Genomic DNA, 15,961 nt, shown 5'->3' with positions numbered 1-15,961 from the left:
TCCTTGGTTTCTCTCCTACCTCACTGGTAGCTTCTTTTCAGTTAGTCATTGTTAGTATTTCTTTATCTTCCTTGCCTCTGAACATTGAAGCTCTGAGAAGTTCAATCCTTCAATCCACTTTATTTTCTAACTCTTCTTACTCCCTTGGAGACTTCATCAAGCTTAATGGCTTATATCACTTCCACATGTTGACAAATCCAAAATTTATATTTGTAGGCCACATTTGTCTCCCCAACTTTAGACCAATATATCCAGCTGCCTACTCCACTTGGATATCTATTAAGCATCTCCAACTTAACATGTCCCAAACAGATCACCTGACCTTTTTCCTTAAAGCTGTTCTTTCCAAAGTCATCCCCCTTAATGGAAGAGGAATTTTATTGGTCCAGTTGCTGATCTCTAACTCTTCTCTTTCTCTCATGCCCTATACCTAATCCATTAGAAAAATCCTCTGGCTTTACCTAAAAGTACATCCAGAAACTCAGCACTTGGCAGCAATTCCACTGCTAAAACCCTAGTACAAGCCACCATTCTCTCTCACCGAAATTAATTTCAATAGTCTCTTAACTGGTCTCTCTGTGTCTGTGCTTGCCCATTTACTGTCTGTTTGCAAACCAGCAGGCAATAATTCTATTAAAATCAGTATCAGATCACATTACTTTTCTTCTCACAGCTCTCTCTTGTTTTCACATCTCACTCAGTGGCTTACAAGACCCGAGGTGATTTGCTCACTATTTCCTCTTTAACTTAGTTTCCTAATTCTTCACCCAACCCAACTTGCTTACTCAGCTCCAGCCACACTGACCACTTGCTGATTTTCAAACTTCAAAAGTATATTTCTGTCTCACGATTTCTGCAGGTGTTAAACTTCTGCCTGGAATGCTCTTCCTTTACATATCTGCCTGGCTCGTGCCCTCATTGCCTGAAGTTCTTTGGTCAAATGCCACTTTCTCAGTGGTCTAGTCCTTGACAATGACCCTATTTAAAATGGCAAATCCCTTTCTCCAGTACCTTAATATCCTTTTGTTGCTCAATTTTTCTTCATAGTCTTTTTTACTCTGTGACATTCTATATTTTATCTATTTTATTATCTATTTATTAGTACCTATTTTCCTTCACTAGAATGTAACATCAATAAAGGCAGGGATTTGTATGTGCTTTGCTTACTGCTATATTACTCAGTGCCTAAAGCAGTACTTGGTACAAAGTGGGTCCTAATATCTTTGAACATTTGTTCAACATGAATGAAGGAATGTCTCTGTCTCTTTTAACTTTAATTTACAATAGTGCCTGAAAAGTGCCTTAAACATTCTCATCAGAGCAATGAATTTTCTGAATTACCTATTTACTTTGAAATGCATTGAAAACCCTTTTGAAGTTTATCATTTTTTATTGTAGAAGTGAGTTTGTACAATAAGTATGGATAATTGATATTGTCAAGATTTGCCCCCTTCAGCCTCCATCCCGACCCCTTGTTCCATCACGTGGCTTTTTCTCTGAATCGTTTTGCTTGAAAATCAAGAAGGGACAGAGTAATGTTCTAGTTCATTGCCTTTTTATTACAGCAGTAGATAAAAATGTACTATGACAGAGCATTTTTTTTCCATTGAATCTAGAGGTAAATTAACACTAACAATGAAATTACTTAAAACTGTTGTAACAAAAACATATTTTAGATGTCTCCTGTTCATAAAGTAATGTTGCTATTAAAAATTAAATACTACAGAGAAATGTCCATTTGATGTGGACGTTACATTGATTTTTTTATTGATAATATATCAACTGGAGTGTTAATTAATAGCTCAAGGAGTGTAACCTCTCATAATAAAGTTACCTTGTTTGCTATATCCTAAAAATGGCTGTCAGTTTTTATAACCTAACTAAAATATGACCAGAGTGTTTTATTTCAGTTCATGTCTACTTGAAGATGGATTATTTTGCTAAGAACAATGAAAGGAATGAATAATTTCTAAGTCTGAAAGGTAGACACAAAGTTACCTAAAAGAATAGCATTGAAGCCATAGTTATATGATGTACAGAGGGATAATCTTTAGTGGAAAATGTCACCCTAATTCTGGGAACCTCTCTTTAGCCCTTAACAGTCACTTATTTCAGGGTAAGGGAATCGCCCTGGTGAATAGTAAGCTCCTTAATTAATGAGAAGTGTTATGGCATAGTAGTTACAAGCATGGATCCTGGAGTCAGACAATTTTTCATTACTAGCTCCAGTAACTCTGTAACCTTGGGTAAATAACCACGAAATAAGGTAGCAGCTTTTCAGAATTTAGCTCAGAATGTTCTCTAGAGCCTGAGTTCTAATCCCAGAAAGCAGCATTTTAAAATGATTAATCTGGCAGCAGTATGCAAGATGAAATGGCACTGGAATTAACAAAAAGCAAGAAGATCAGTTTCAAGGCTGCCATATGGATGTGTCTTGAGAACATGAAGATTTGGGCTAAGATGGAGACGACAGAAATATGTGTCAGTAAGGATGGGCTAGATCAGGCTATGGGAACAAACGACTCTAAAATATCTCAGTGGTTTGACCCCCAAAAAGGTTGTATTCTCCTTCATGCTACGTGTTCAATGCAGGACAGCAAAAGGACTCTGCTCATTTTAGTTACTCAGAGACCCAGAATTATGGACTACATCTTGATATGGGTTTCCATAGTTATTTGACACGAGAGAGAAATAACAGTGAATTTCATACTGACTTTTTTAAGGGATTGCCACTTATGGAGTTATTTTAAGTATTTTAGGTTCTGATATCCCAGTGACCTGTAAGAGTGGATATTTTTTCTTACATGTCTTTCTTTTTTCCAGCTTTATGGAGATATAATTAGCATATAAGGTTTCTTTTCTTAATACAACGAGGTAACAGGTATCCACTCATTGCAATTATTATATTGAAAATAATTATTACAAAAATATCACTCGAGATCTTACTGCTTTGCAAGCACTATGCCTTACAATGTGTACTTTACAAATAATACCACAATTAATACTACATTTTGCAAGTATAAAAAGTAAAGGTAAAGAGATTAAATTTCCCAAGGTCAGCTAACCAGGTCTGATTCCAAAGATAAAATGATTAACAATTGCACTGTACCGGCTTAATAACAATATGAATAAAAGTGTCCGTCTTTTGTCCTTTTTGGAAGTCTTATCATAAATTTGAATATCACTTAGTTGGTGAAATCTGTAATTTTGCTAGTGTCAAATTCCTGTGTTTTGATACTTTGTCCCTAATGAATAGATTTTACTTACCAATGGTAATTATTCTTCAGTGTATTTCTCCTGGCTGTTTTTTTTAATGTACCTTGTGTTGCTTTCCATTCGATATTTACTCATTTCCCACATTAAAGTGAAAATTATTATTACGTGACTATTCAAATGCTCAAAATACTAATGAGCAAATCAGATAGTCTTATTAACACTATTCAATTACAGATAATTCCTGTTATAAGGCGGCACGATCGCATTCCCGAGACTAAGCTTGACTTTGAAACATTATTAGAGCACATATTGGAATGAGTCCTTTGTTCTTTTTGTCTGTTGCTTCAACATCATGCCTGTATGATTTAATAACCCGAAATGCCAGACTTCAAGTTCTAATTCAACCAGAAGTTGTTTCAGTTAAATTGTTTCACAAATAACAATATTCCTGTACCTCCCAGAAACTATTTTAAACATAGATGTTGAGAAATTGTAGCTCACCCTAAACTCTTCAAAAATTCTGTGCTTGTGTGACATGAACCACCATGGCATGGCATTAATGGTAGAAGAAATATCTTCCTTTAACCTCAGGCATTTAGTGTGTCATAAGTACTTTTGTTAAAAAGCTCTTTGTGTTCACTAGAAATATTTGAAAAGAATGGCAACAGGAATGTAAGCACATATTAATCCTAAAGTTTTACTGAAGTATCTGTTAGCAAACTGCAAGAAATGACCTGCTCACCCCTACAAACATTTGAAGGCTACTCACTCTAGAGACTAATAGATTATTAATTGCAATTTTTTTGAACGAGAGATGTTTCATAGGATATAAAGAAAAAAGATCTTCATCTATAAAGAATGCAGTAGACTAGCACCAAAGTGATTTACTTAACTGATCAAAAAGAAGCTTAATTCATGATTAGCAAGAGGACAAATAAATCTTCATTTAAAGCTCTGGGCATAAGTAAACTCAATATATCATCAGGGAAACAATTCCTAAATGAAGAACAAACAAAAGAAAAACTCTTTTATGACTTAGATATCTTTAGCACTGAGTAGCAGCAGAATTTCAATTAGGCTGTAGCTTATTTCATAACTGTGATCAGAAAAAAAGTGCACGGCTTGTGCGAAAAGAAGTAACCAAGAATATCATCCTCAGTGCTGAATTACTTTCCTTTACAATGCAAGCACATGCCACTAATTAGCAGCTTGGCTGCAGAACTGACTACAGACACACAGACACACACACAGACAGACACACAAACACACACACTATACAGTAAGAAAATAGGATTCACCTGATAGTGTTTTTATTCCTTTCAGTCTCTGTTAATTTCTAGTTCAGGCATTTGCAAGATCGCCTTTCAACAGAGGCAGCCTGGTAGATGATACTTTGGAATGAGAGGAATTTAGGTTCAACTCACAGCATCAACACTTGCTAACAATTTAGGCAAGTTATTTAAAATCCCTGAGCCTGTATCCACATCTGTGAAGTAGATAATGTTACCTACTTTGTTGAGCTGTTATGGGGATTGAGTGAGATAATTGGTGCACTGTATTTGACCCCATAAGAGGTGCACAGTAAATGTTAGTTTCCTTCTTCCTTTAATCCATGTAGAGAGCTAGTAGAGCTGAGAAAACCCAGAAGATGTTGAATATGAACATAAAGTGTTAATTTCCCCCTTTGTTGTAATTCTGACTTCCTAGTACATTATATACTGATCAGGAATAATTAGCTGGTTGACAGGATATAGTAAAACAGCAAGCAACGTTCCTTTGGAACATTAGTGGGGAGCTCTGTTTCAGGTCACAGTGCTAAACCCCTCCACACTGACATGTTCCCTGCTGCTGAGAGATGCCTTCCTAGAACCAAGTCCTATATCCTCATTTCTGAAAGCAAGTTTCCAGTAGAGGAGAGTGAATGGAACCTATTTAGTCAAAAAAATCTCCCTTCTCGTCCCTTTTCAGAGAAAATCTTCCCCCATATGCATTACCTTGGTTTATGGCAACAATAATGTGGCATGATGAAAAATGATTTGTTATCTTGACCCAAATGCATACACAAAAGAAATGACAGGGTTTTTTTTCCTAACCTTAGCACTGTTGCAGAATTATTGGGTAAACAGATGGGACAATTTGCTTCTCATTTAATTCACTCACCTCCCATTTCTACACCTGAATTTCCTTCTCAGTAAAATATGGGACTGGAGTGGGTAATTTCTAAGGGTCTGACTTGTTCTATTTTTCTATTAATTTTTACACTAAAAATAAAGAATGATGTTTTACATCTGTGATCACAGGGTGCTTGAAATCTGCCAGAGAAGGCACATTGTGTAGCCTGTCAGGTTAGTGAGGTAGACCTTAGTTTGAAACCCAGTGTTGCCACTTATTAGCCATAAAGCTAGTCCCTTAATTTTTTAATCTTGTTTCTTCATCTGTAAAATATGGTAAATAAAAATATCCAACTCTTAGAGGTCTTGAGGGAATTAAGTGAGATATATAAAAAGCATTTCCCATGGTGCTTGGTGAATAACAAGCAATAAAATTGTTAGCTATGATTTCATTACTATCAAAAAGAAGAGTCACACAAAAATTTCATGAATATCATAGTCCTTGCAATGAAAGCAGGGGAAAGTCCAAATAGGTGTATGTCATTTATGTAATTTCCTATCCAGCACTCCCCTACCCCGCTACCCCAAGCCCATGGAGAGAAGACTAAGTGAAAATTAAAAGAACAATTTACACATAAATATCCACAAGCAAAAGGCAATAGCACATTGGGACAGTGATATAAAGAAGAAAAAAACAGAAGAGAATTCTCTCCCTTTCATCATACAACACAGCATGGCATCAGTGACCTGAGGGGTCTTAGGTATCTGTCGCATCAGCAGCATCAGTGGCTTAGAGACATCCTCTGGTGGCAACAGCAGCAAGACACCTTATTGGTGGCTTCCTGGATTTAAGAGGTCTTGGCAACAGACGTTGCCTCTATTTGGGGTCCTTAAAACAAAAACACCATTAGATGTTCGTTTTGTAAAATGCCAGCTGCACAGGAGACACATTTAATTGATATTTGACTCTCAAACCCAACCTCAATAGTGATGTGCCCAAGTGGCCCCATCATCAAAATAATCAAATCAAAGCATCTGTTGCCTCAAGGAGGAAAACGGAAAAATCCAGATGGCAGCTGAGAGGGCTGCTCATTAACTCATGTGGGCTCTCCTTGGGGATTCCCAAAAATAGTTGTGGGGAGGCTACTCGAAGGTAAGTTGAAAGTTCTGAGTTGACAAGACGGCACAGGCAGAGGCAGAGCAAGTCTGGACTGTTATTGTGACTTTAGTACATTAGTTTGTTCATTGTTGTTATTTTTCAACCTCTAGGTAGGAGAGATCTGTCAAAGTTTGTTTGTTATAAGCCTGATAGTGAGTTAGAAATGATCAGCACATTGTATATCTGTAGTTTTGTTCACAATATTCAGGGCTATTGCCGGTGGTTGTTCATTTAGAACTTAAAGTCTTTCTCCACTGCACTCCGCTAGTCACCTCCATCTTCTGGGAGTCCATTAATGATCAGTGGATTGCTGAGTGTTGACAATGGAAAATTTTAAGTATCTCTAAATGTAGCAATTCAATAAATACTTACCTGTTTAAAGTAGTCACCTTGAAAACATATATATGGCATTTAAGGAGAAAAAAGTTATCACACTGATTAAAAAAAGCTTTAAATGGTACCGACCTTGGTGTGTGACTGTATATTATTAATTTGATTGACCTGAGACACTTTCTTCAAAGGGTATATACAGTACGGTGTTTAAAATGGGTGATGTGGACTTTTTTATATCTATGCAATATAAATCATAAGTAAAAAGAGAGCACATTTCTATTTGCAATGTAAAAAAGCAGCGATTTGCCAGATTGATTTACTGCGCTCTTGTTTTCCCCTTTTTACTTAAGGACATTTTGAAATAACAATAATGCCATCTGCTGGTCAGTTCAATGAGTCTGGAAATAAGTGGAGAAGATCTGTCTTCAGAAAGGTGCCCAAAACAAAAAAAAACTGAAGAGTTGGCAATGTACTGATTTTATATTTGTTGGATTTTGTGAAATCTAAAATTCACAGTTGCTAGGATTTTAGGCTTAAACAACGTATCTGGCGTGCAGTACAATTCTTAAGTAAATTAACTTTGCACAATCCTAGAGTTTTTAATACAGTGAGCAGTTTTGGATTTGTTTTTCTTTCTTTGAACTATTGACAAAAAATGTCTCTGCGTGACTAATTCCTTTGGTACCTGAAAAAGTTTGTGTTACGCTAGTGGCTGAATGCATAGGCATATTACATGGGGAAAATGTGCTAGCTTAAAGTCTTTTTTTAAAAAAAATAGTATCAATTCAAAGGATGCTTATACTTTTAAAGAGAGAGAGGTGGGGGAGGTTGACTTAAACAAAATAGACAATGCTGATTAGAAACAAAAGTTCAGGTAGATAAGAGAAAAGTGAAAAAGAGAATTAGATGAAGGAGCAGTATCAACAGAGAAGACAGACTCGGAAAGCATGCATGGGGAGAGTTACTGTCCTTGCCTGGGAAATAAAGAATACAAAAAGCAATGTGAATCCTGTGCTGGGGAGGAAAGTGAGTAGGAGGCAGGAAAATAGGCTGCTGATTGAGACAGGCGCTAGCTGAGAAAGCGGGAGTGCAGACGGATGAAAGGAGAAATCGTCACAGTTGATAAGCGGAAAGTTTTTTCTCATTTCACCTTTTTCCTAGGAAGTGGCCTCTTTACCATTCCATCATCCTGTTATTTTTCTTGTTCTATCTCCAGCAGTAATGAATAGCAGTTGTAAACATTCTTCAGAAAAGGGGAAAAAATATACTTGAAATCGAGCCAGATGAATTATCATTGTATCGCTTTCTATTCTCTACTTTGAACCCTTCTCCAACGTGTGAATGATGTTCGTGGGGACAGCAGGTCCCATAATACTCGAAAGTTGTCAAGGGTTTAGTGTTTACGCAGGGAATGTAAGCTTGTTTAGCGCTCCATCTCCACCCTTTTTATAAACAATTCTGTTTTATTATAACGACACATCTCACTTGAATAAGCTTCCTGGAAACTCTCTAAGGTCCCTTTCAACTCTAAGAGTCTAGAATTTTAATAAGTCTTTTGGTAAAATATTTTTGCACTGTAGCAAATCCAAACCATTTATTGTTAAAAGGAGACTTTCCACATTTTCAAGACAGTTTAGAAAAACTGAAAAATTCAGTGAATAATGTAAGAAACACACAAGTACCTATAATCTAGAATTAATAAAAGTTAGCATTTGACTTCCTACTTCCTGTGTTTATGCCCACATGTGAATAAAAGAAACAGAACAATCAAAATTAACTTGGAATCCACTCTTCCTTTTCCCCAGCCCTACTCCTATCCATCCCATTCTCATCACCCCCACATTAGAGCAAACATTAAAATGAATTTTTGTGTCTTTTGTCGTCCATTTTTGTCCTGTTTGAAAATTTCACTATGTGTGCACAACACACACACACACATGAATGAACATTATACAGCATTACTTTGTGTATTTCGAAAATCTACAGAAATGCTGTCACATTGCTTGTACTTTTCTGCCGCTGGCTTTTTCAATTATCATTATGTTTTCCAGGTCTATTCATAGTGATAACTTAAATCAAATGCATCTATTCTGATCTTCAGTAACACAATGTATTTTGTCTTTATTCTATCGTGGATACCCATTACTTCTCACTTCTGGCAATATAAACAATGATGAACACATGGTTACATGCCTCCTGGAACATGTGTGTGAGATGTTCTCTGGAGTGGATACCCTGACGCTGTATTGGCAGATAATGGGTGGATACTAGGGCATATGCACCATTAGCTTCAGTAGACATTTTCAATTAATTTAAAGGAACTGCACTGATTTTCACTCTCAGGAGGATTTCTTATTGACCAACATCCTAATACTTGGCATTGTCAGATTTTTTTTCAACATTTACTAGTATGATTGTATCATATTATTGTTTTAAGTTACATTTCTCTGATCACTACTTTAACTACTACTCTTACCCTTTATATTACATCACTGGCTAATGGTTTTTAATCTTTACTCCATGCTAAGCACTCTTCTAAAATCCTTCATGCATCAACTAATTTTATTCTTACAGTAATTCTGTAATTTATAATTTTATCCTCGTTGAAAGGACAAGGAAACTGAGATACAGTTAAGTTAAATAACTTGTTCAAAGCCATACAAATTACAAGTGAGATTAAACACCATTGTATATTTTGTTCTGTCAGCATATTTTCATCTTCTGTGAATTTAACATTATTATAATTCGCCACTTTTTCAATCAGTTCACTTATTCTTATGGATTTGTAGGAATCCTTTACATATTCTGGGAATATCATTCTCTATATACACCAGCTGTCTGTATTTCTCAATCAATTTCTGAGGAAAAAATGTATTAAAATCTGGACTACTCTCTCATACCATGAACAAAAATAAATTCAAAATGGATTTTAAAGACTTAATTGTAAGATCTGAAACCATAAAACTTATGGAAGAAAACATATGCAGTACATTCTTTGATATGGGTCTTAGTAATTTTTTTAGATATGTCTTCTCAAGTAAGTAAAACAAAAGCAAAAATAAGGAAATGGGACTATATGAAACTAAAAACCTTTGCACAGCGAAAGAAACTGTCAATAAAATGAAAAGGCAGGCTATTAGGTGGGAGAAGTCATCTGCAAAAAATATATCAGATAAGTGGTTAATATCCAATATATATAAAGAACTCATACAACTCAAAAAAAAAAAAAAACCTGATTAAAAAATGAGCAGAAAACCTGAACAGAAGTTTCTTCTTTTTTCCAAAGACATACATGTAGCCAACAAACATATGAAAATATGCTCAACATCACTAATTATCAGGGAGATGCAAATCAAAACCACATTGAGATATCACTTCACACCTGTCAGAATGACTATCATCAAAAAGACAACAAATAACAAGTGTTGACGAGGATGTGGAGAACAGGGAACCCTCATCCACTGTTGGTGGAATGCAAACTGTTGTAGCCACTATGGAAAACAGTATAGAGATTCCTCAAAACATTAAAAATAGAACTACCATATAATATCCCCTCCTGGATATTTATCCAAAGAAAATGAAAACACTAATTTGAAAAGATATATGCACCCCTATGTTCATTGTGCCATTATATACAATAGCCAAGATATAGAAATAACCTAAGTGCTCATCAATAGGTGAATGGAAAGAGAAGATGTGACATATATATGTCATATATATATGAATATTACTCAGCCATAAAATGAATAAAATCTTGTCATTTGTGACAACATGGATGGACCTATAGGGTATTATGCTAAGTGAAATAAGTCAGACAGAGAAAGACAAATATTGTATGCTTTCACTTATATGTGAAATCTGAAAAAAAACAAATAAACAAACATAACAAAACAAAAACACAGTCATAGAGAACAAACAGGTTGTTGCCAGAGGGGAAAGGGCTGGGGGGAGGAAAGAAATAGGTGAGGAAGATTTAGAGTTACAAACTTCCTGCTGCAAAATATGAGTTGTGGGTATGAAATGTACAGTGTGGGGAATATAATCAATAACTGTCATATCTTTGTATGGAGACATACAGTAACCAGACTTGTGATCATTTTGAAACGTACAGAGCTATCAAATCACTATGTTGTGCAACAGGAACTAACATAATGTTGCTGCTTAATTATACTTCAAAAACAAACAAATAACAAATTAACAAACTCATAGAAAAAGATCAGGTTCGGGATTACCAAAGGCAGGGGATGGGGGAAGGGAATTGGATAAAGGCTGTCAAAAGGTACAAACTTCCAGTTATAAGATAAATTAGTACCAAGGATGTAACATACAACATGATAAATATAATTAACACTGCTATATGTTATATATGAAAGTTGTTAGGAGTTCATGTATAACTGAAAAATTGTGCTCTACACTGGAATTTGACACAACATTGTAAAATGATTGTAAATCAATACAAAATGTTAAAAAAATAGTAAATCCAAAGAGTTCTCATTACAAGGAAACTGGTGTTTCTATTTCTTTAACTTTGTATCTATATTAGAGGATGGATGTTCACTAAATTGATTGTGATCATCATTTCATGATGTAAGTCAAATTATTATGCTGTACACCTTATACTTACACAGTGCTGCATCTCAATTACATCTCAATAAAACTGGAAGAAAATAAATAGATAATCTGTCATAATTAATAATTTGTCTTTTAATTATGACCATTTCTTATAATTCTTATAATTATGACCATTTTATCTAACATATTTCTAGGCTAGATGTTAGGAGTTACAAGGTTTTTATTGTTATACCATCTTTGTTCCTTCCTTCATTTATCATTATGTAGCATCTTCAGATAGTTACACTGTTTTTTACCTTAAATTATATTTTATTTGATATCTATATTACTGCAACGTATTTTTAAAGTAGCCATCTCATGATAAATCATTGCCATCCTTAATTTTGCTTTTGTTTTTCACTGTCCCTCCTATCAGACAATTATATATCTCTGCCCTGTTGATGTCAGGCTTGGCCACATGACTCACTTTGGCCAAACGACGTAAACACAAGTGATGTGTACCATTTTTAATATGAGAATGCCTATATCATAGATATAAGCTATGTTACCTCATGGTTCCTGGATAGAAAACAAATGGGGTAGAGCTGGAAACAGTCAGTCCCCAGTGGACATGTAACATGACTGAGAAAGAAACTTTTGTTACTGGAAGCTGCTAAGATTTCTGTAGTCATATTTTTAAATCCTGGATTAATGCAGCCTAATTTGATTTTTAGAAGGTCTTCATGTGAACCAAATTCTTTCATAAGTCCCTCAATTCTAGCTCTTATTAACCACTATGACTTTTATTTCTTTTTTATGGCACAAGGGGATTTCTCTTTCCTGATTTCAAGTTTAATGATTCATTCAATATGCTGGGGGTTATATTTTACTAGTATTTCTATGTACTTAAGGTTGAAGAGGAGAGTTCCCTTGGTAGCTCAGATTATCATATTTATCCAGAAATTCCTGACAGTACTTGCAATTGTTGGCCTTTGACATAAAACACTACTATTCAGTTGCTTAGGATTAATTTTGGATTATCAATTACAAGTTATCAATAACACCATGGAAGTAACTGTGCTTAAATATTGAATTTAAATATGCATTACATATCTTTTCTCTCCAGGTTTTCTTGTGTTTCATGAAATAACCGAGTACTGGTGGCTGATCCTAAGTACAAAGTGGTTATCTGAATTTTTCTCAGTTTTTTAGGACCAAATACAATTACCTCTCTCAAAAAATTATCTTCTCTAACTTTAACTAGAAATTATGACAATCATCCTCACTTTAAACAGATTCAATTTTCCCCGGTAAAATACAGCAACATTTACAGAAAATTTCACCAACTAGAAGAAATCTGTGTTCTTAGTTCCTTGTTTATGCTCATGTGCTTAAGGAGGTTCTCTTGAAACACGAGTAGAGCACAGCAGAGGGCAAAGTGAGCAAAACTAATTTGCTACTTGAGGCAGAGAGCAGAAGCTTGAATTCTTTCAGCATATGGGAGAGGCATTTTAAAGGAAAAGCTATGCATTTATGGAAAAAACTGTGTGTGTGTGTGTATGTGTGTGTGTGTTTACATGTAGGAGACTATGTATGCAGGTAGCTGGGTGGGGTGACAGAAAAAACGTATATTACGAGAGTTCTAATGCTTCAGTTTAAAAACTGAAAATGGATTTTGGCATTTAGAAATTCTAGTAAATTAAGTCAAACCCAACTATATTTATCTGTCATGAGTATCAAAATCAAAGTTTTAATATTATCTTTAATTTGCACTCACAGATTAGATTTCAGATTTATGGATAAAAGTAAAAGACTGACTTCTAATTCACAAACCACAAAAATGAAAACACTAGTATTATTAATGCACTCCAGCTTCTGCACTGGGTCTAGACTCATAAATTGAGTATAGGAATATCTGGGAAAACTACACTGGTTAAAATGCAATGATTTCTGGTTACACCCGCAAAAGAATTTCAAATAGTCATTGAAAGAATAAAAATGACCAAACTCCTTTATAGAGTATATATGAAACTGAGACAGGAGGGAAGGGGCAGGACACAACCATTAAAAGAATGACACAGACATTGAGGATAGGACATACACTGGTTAGAAACAACTTGGCGCAAGATGGTGGAAGATTTAACTTCCAGCAGACCTTGAGCCTCGTTATATAGCTGCTAAATGACACACCCATAGGCGCCATGGCATTTCCCAGGCTGACCATAAAAGGCCCAAAAGTGACCAGGGCCCAGTTTTTAGAAATCCCCACCCCTTCCCCAAAACAGTTGGAATAATCCTCCCACTTGTTAGCATATGAAATTACCTGGCTCATAAAAACTAACCACCCCATCATCCCATACCTGGGACTGCCTCTCTTGCCTTCTGAGACTGCCGGCACCCCGTCTCTGGAGTGTGTATCTCCCTGAATAGATCTACTTTCACTTTCCTACAGAATGTGTATCTCCTAGGGCTGCTCTCCCTTTTGAGACAGACTGTATTCTGTCTATGGAGTGTGTATCTCTCTAAATAAACTTGCTTTCACTTTACTATGGCTCGCTCTTGAATTCTTTCCTGCATGAAACAAGGACCTATTCTCTGACAACAAAACTACACATACTATTTGCCCTGCATTTAGAAATCTAAACACTTCAGAAATGAATTTAATTTTCCCCGTGCTCCTTGGAGAAACTGTGGATCCAAAGATAATACACCTCTCCAACCTAATATTAACGATTTTGGTTTGAAGTCAATATCCTTTAGAAGGAAACAAATACACAGGTAACATAATACATTTTATTTTTGTTAAATACCAAAAAAATCTAAATGTCTTACCTTGTTATTATCAGTTAGTCTAAAAAATTGGTTGTCAGTGAGAAATTCGATTTTAATTGAGCATGCATAAAATCAATTGGCTGAAAAAATTGCAAATATTGTTCAAGCAGCTAACAATATTGGCTTATTACTTTCTAGGAGAATAAAAGCACACCAATTTCAAAGTTTCACACATAGTTCAAAGACCATGAAGTGCAGACTTTGTGTCTGACTGGTGTCTGCCCTTCAAGGGGAAAGGACATGGAGAGGTGAGGATAATAGACTGCTGGGGTCATGTTCATTTGTGCCTCCTTGGCACATACAGCTATAAGGAAACCTAATAACTGAGACTGCCTTAGGCAACAAGAGTTCTCAAAATTAGAGAAGTATTTAGGAAGGATGTCATAGAAAATGGTCTGTTTGTTTTCATTAAAATAAACTGCTCTTTGTCATGCGAGGGATCGCTTGTCTGTTTCTGTAAGGAGACAGGTTTCCATTTTCTTTGGATTATCGGTTCTGAATCAATAGTATCCCCCAAGTTAGCAATGACTGTAAGACTCAACATGCATCCTTCTGTACAACAGTCCCCCAATAATATCACAGCCATGTTTCACAAACATTTGGTTCTATCATTAGGGGTAGTAATTACTCCCATACCATGGAATTAAGCAGTTTTTGTTTAAACCACACACATGGGGAGTTAGGATGTGAGGGGGAGATGTGGTTCCTTTCTAACATCTAAGGTTTTTTTTTTTTTAAAAACACTTTTATTGTGATATGATTCCTGTACAGTAAACTACACATATTTCAGATGTACGATTTGATGAATTTTGATAGATGTGTACACCAATTAAACCACCACCACAATCAAGAGAGCTAACATTTCCGTCATTCCCCAAGAGGTGCAAATGTCAAACCGGTTTATTCATCATGTGTTTACATAAGTAAGAGGAACACTCACCCAAGAGAAAGAAAATTGACTTCATTTGATTTAATATTCAAAACCACAGCCAAATGAGAAAACTCTTTTTTTTTTAAACATTTTTTATTGATTTATAATCATTTTACAATGTTGTGTCAAATTCCAGTGTAGAGCACAATTTTTCAGTTATACATGAACATATATATATTCATTGTCACATTTTTTTCTCTGTGTGAGAAGAAAACTCTTTACCACTCACAAAACTTACTATCTTGCCTCCAATACCATTCTATTTTTCAAAAATCATCACTTGCCTTTGCCTCTAATTCTGTTATTTTTTATTCCATCTAAAATTATTCTAAAGAGTATAAGATCGAAAGGTTTGGAGTACATGTGTAATAGGGAGGGTACAAAAATCCATAGGTAATGTTTAGATATATCAACAGGAGAAAAGGCAACTGTTGGAAGCTTGATTAAAAACTACCAAAAATATATATGGGTATGTGGAAAAGAGAGTCTTAACTGTAGTCCCCATGATCTCCAATTCCTCATATTTACACATGGTATAATTCCCTCCATTGCAGTGTGAGAATAATCTGTGACTTTCATCTAACAGAATATGGCAAAGGTGATAGGATATATTTGATCATGTGTACATGATGGTTTTATATAAGACAGTAGTGCCCATCTTGCTGAAATCTCTCTCTACCTTACTAACTTTGAAGAAGGAAGCTGCCACGTTGTGAGCTGACTCGTGAGGAGGGCCACCTGCCAGGAACTATAGATGACCTCTGGCTGACAGCCACCAAGAAACTGAGGTCCTCATCTGGCAGCCTGCAGGGAACTGAATGTAGCCTA

General features: G+C 35.5%; 1 long non-coding RNA gene across 1 annotated transcript; it reads right to left on the bottom strand.

Moving 5' to 3' along the window:
- Nucleotides 1-2,593: 2,593 nt before the first annotated feature.
- On the bottom strand, nt 2,594-13,621 carry LOC116661920. Its single transcript, XR_004317873.1, has 4 exons — nt 13,472-13,621; nt 7,754-7,756; nt 7,264-7,272; nt 2,594-2,605 (listed from the first exon to the last, which is right to left on the bottom strand). It is a non-coding gene; the product is annotated as an uncharacterized LOC116661920 (long non-coding RNA).
- Between the last annotated feature and the right edge of the window lie 2,340 nt (nt 13,622-15,961).

The sequence above is a fragment of the Camelus ferus genome, chromosome X (assembly GCF_009834535.1).
Source record: "Camelus ferus isolate YT-003-E chromosome X, BCGSAC_Cfer_1.0, whole genome shotgun sequence".
NCBI classification, from domain to species: domain Eukaryota; kingdom Metazoa; phylum Chordata; class Mammalia; order Artiodactyla; family Camelidae; genus Camelus; species Camelus ferus.
This window is presented reverse-complemented; position numbering and strand designations above follow the sequence as displayed.